Source organism: Meleagris gallopavo, chromosome 2 (assembly GCF_000146605.3).
Source record: "Meleagris gallopavo isolate NT-WF06-2002-E0010 breed Aviagen turkey brand Nicholas breeding stock chromosome 2, Turkey_5.1, whole genome shotgun sequence".
Classification (NCBI taxonomy): domain Eukaryota; kingdom Metazoa; phylum Chordata; class Aves; order Galliformes; family Phasianidae; genus Meleagris; species Meleagris gallopavo.
This window is the reverse complement of record NC_015012.2, coordinates 7,873,092-7,876,067: the sequence shown is the minus strand read 5'-3', so window position 1 is coordinate 7,876,067 and position 2,976 is coordinate 7,873,092. Positions and strand designations below refer to the sequence as shown.

General features: G+C 43.9%; 1 long non-coding RNA gene across 1 annotated transcript in view; it reads left to right on the top strand.

Moving 5' to 3' along the window:
- LOC116216279 overlaps positions 1-2,976 on the top strand; it is a 13,194-nt gene that overhangs the window by 4,954 nt on the left and 5,264 nt on the right. Inside the window, exon 3 of the long non-coding RNA XR_004158736.1 lies at positions 2,542-2,672. This is a non-coding gene — a long non-coding RNA (uncharacterized LOC116216279). The remainder of the gene's footprint in view (positions 1-2,541; positions 2,673-2,976) is intronic.

Below are 2,976 nucleotides of genomic sequence, written 5' to 3'. Positions count from 1 at the left end.
GGAGCTGCAGCCGCCATCAGGCTTCCCCTCAGCTCCTCTGCTCTGGGCGGGAAGAAACACCTAGGAAGGGAAACACACCTAGGTAAAGGAGGCTGACCTGGTAGATGCCGACTGAGGATCATTTAACAGATATCATCTTGTCCATGTGTAGTGAATGAAGGAACCTGTGAGTGGTCCCCTCGGCAGCATGTTACTTGCTGTTACTGACTAACTGCAGGTCTGGTGGGTTAGCACAACCAGTCCTCTCCCAGACATGAGCTGCTCGCTCAGCCACAGGTCAGCAGTCTGTGCTGGTGTCAGGGCAGGAAGCTAGCTCTATCAGTGTGCTCTCGGGGGGGCAGAGCAGAAAGCCTCCCTGTTGGGAGTTGGGCGGCTGTTCATCTTTCAGATGCTACTAGTTCCACTCACTCCATTAGCAAACACTTCTACCAAGTGCTGCTGTTCCTTTGCTGCGAAGGACATGTAATTACAATGGACCGTGCAGTGCCTGTGATTTCAAAATTCTGACACAGTCCTCCTATTGGATGCTCTATAATTATCTTCAATTTAACACATTGAAGGACGCTGCCTACAAGATCAATTTCATGTTTAAAAAAAAAAAGTTCCCTTTTCCTGCAATAACTATTTTCAGTAGCAGTAAAAAGGGAAATGTTACAAGTTTAAGTAACCTTAAATCTAAAGTGATCTAAATCACAGTGATCTAAAGAAGCTACAAACTAAACAGGGCTGCATGAAACCCTATGGATGTGGCAATCCTTCAGATGGATGGAATGCTCTTTTCCAATACGTATTGACACAGGTTATGAAGGTAATGCTGTTCCCCTCAGCTTGCTTCTGCCTACCTACCCAGGCCAGGATCAAACTGGAAATGTAGAAATATGAGAGGAGATAGGATATCCCAGAAGCTTATGCTGGCCAGAAAATGCTGGCTTGGAAAAGGATGTGGAGCACATCCAAATAAGAGTAGTCTGGAAAGAGTTTGTGATGGTCTGTTATTTCATTATTAGCTAAGAGATGTGAGGTTTCCTTTTTAGATGAGCGCATTTCATCTGTTGCATAAGATGGCAATTACTCCTTGAGAGATGTAACAGTTCTGCTAATTTAATGAGTTAGCCTTGCAAATTAACTTACATCTGCCATTGGAAAGGCCTTTTTCAAGTCCCACAAGCATACTTTAGACCTCTTGATAAAGCTAGTAGCATGCTAGTCTTTCACAAGCAGAAAGGCCTTCAAAAGTATGCAAGTTATTGCTGGCATGTTGTATTCTTGACATGCCAAGGAAACGTGGGTTATTTTCACACAAACAGGCCAATCAGAATGGTTCCTTAGCAAGCTCTGTAAGAACTCCTGGGCCCTGAGAAAGGAAAAGGCATAAGAAAATCACTGCTCCTGAATTAATTTTCCTAGATGGATTGTGCTGTCACACATTGGAGTTCATTTGCACTGGCTTAGACCTCTGATGAATTATAGGGATTGTAAAGGATGAAAAGGAAGGAAAAAAAACCCACAACACGAGGACTAGGAGATAATTTAGACATTTGATCTTTTAAGTATTTATCATCAAATGCAGACTTTGACAAACTGCAGACACTTTTGGAAGTTCTTTTTACGAGCTGTTAATTGGCAGGTGAATGTAGGTGTTGAGAGGAAAAGGAGCTTTGCTGAAAGCATGGGGTGGTGCTGAAGCAGGGTGACTGGAGTGTCCTCAAATCTCCTGACACTGCAGCAAACAGATCGTGCTCTACAGCCTACAAATACTGGAGGCTGTTTTGAAACTCCCTATTAAGGACTACGTATGCTGACTGCAGTATCTAGGCGAAGGCAATTGAGTATCACAGCTGTGGCCTCAGCTCAGTGTTTCTTTCTGAGCTGGTGTTACTGTGTAGGGTTCTTATTATGTATTAGGTTACCAAAACCAAATTATGACCCCCACCAAGGCTGAGTCCTGTGATTAATGTTGAAAAAGTAGAGCCTAGTCTTGGCTAGAACTTTTCTTTGGCAGTGTAGAAAAACATATTTCCACATAGCCAAGGGGATTTTTAACAGCAAAGAGATAGAAAGCAGACGTAAACATCGATACTTTCTGCACACCTGCATTCTTAGCTGCTCCTTTGGGTTGTATTTCTACAGGTTTGGTAACCATGCCAAATTCAGTTGTTGTGCTTGCTGCTTGGGCTTGGAGGGGACACAGCCACCTACTTCCATCTTTGTTTTGGTCCCACTAGTCATTAAGGCTTCCGTAGGTTAATGTAAACAATTACTGATAACTGTATTTTTTCTCAGGGTGAGAGTAGTTCTTTTGGAAATACTTCCTCCTAGGAAAAACATCAGGGAAGAGGCTACTTCTGTGCCAACGAGCTCCCCAACAATTGAATGCTCTTTCAGCTATGTTGATGGCTAGTGCAACACAATCCTAGAGACAGCGCTGCTCTGTGGTGTGCATTGGATCTACACAAACCACTGACACAAAAGCTCACACTGCCTTCCCTTTTTCTTTTTAACCTTGCATTTAAAAATTGTCCTTTTCTCTCCTTTGGTGAGCGGCAAGAAGGAGCCCTGACTGTGGTGCCAGCACAACAGCAGACGGCAGGGGAGGAAATCGAGGCAAGCACCTCTGATGCACATGTGGATGGTTGATACTATTCTTATCCTGATTCACCACTCCTGAGAATGTGAGCTAAGTTTTCTTTTCTTTCCAAAAAGAACATTCGGCAGGGTAATAACGTTCAGCATCACCAGCTGGCCTCGAGATGGGGTTTGCTCCTGCTTCCCTGCTGAGCCTCTGTGCACAGCTTGTTTCTAAAACATGGCTCAGGCACTGCTAGTTGCTGTGCTGTGACAGGGGCTGATCCAGCACAGAACCTGCTTGGCATTCTTGCAGAGAAATTACCCAGTGCCGCAGTTCACAATTTATAATTGATTGCATATTAATATCCAAAAAAGGCAATAAAATCCACTCTGTGTTTTTACAAAAGG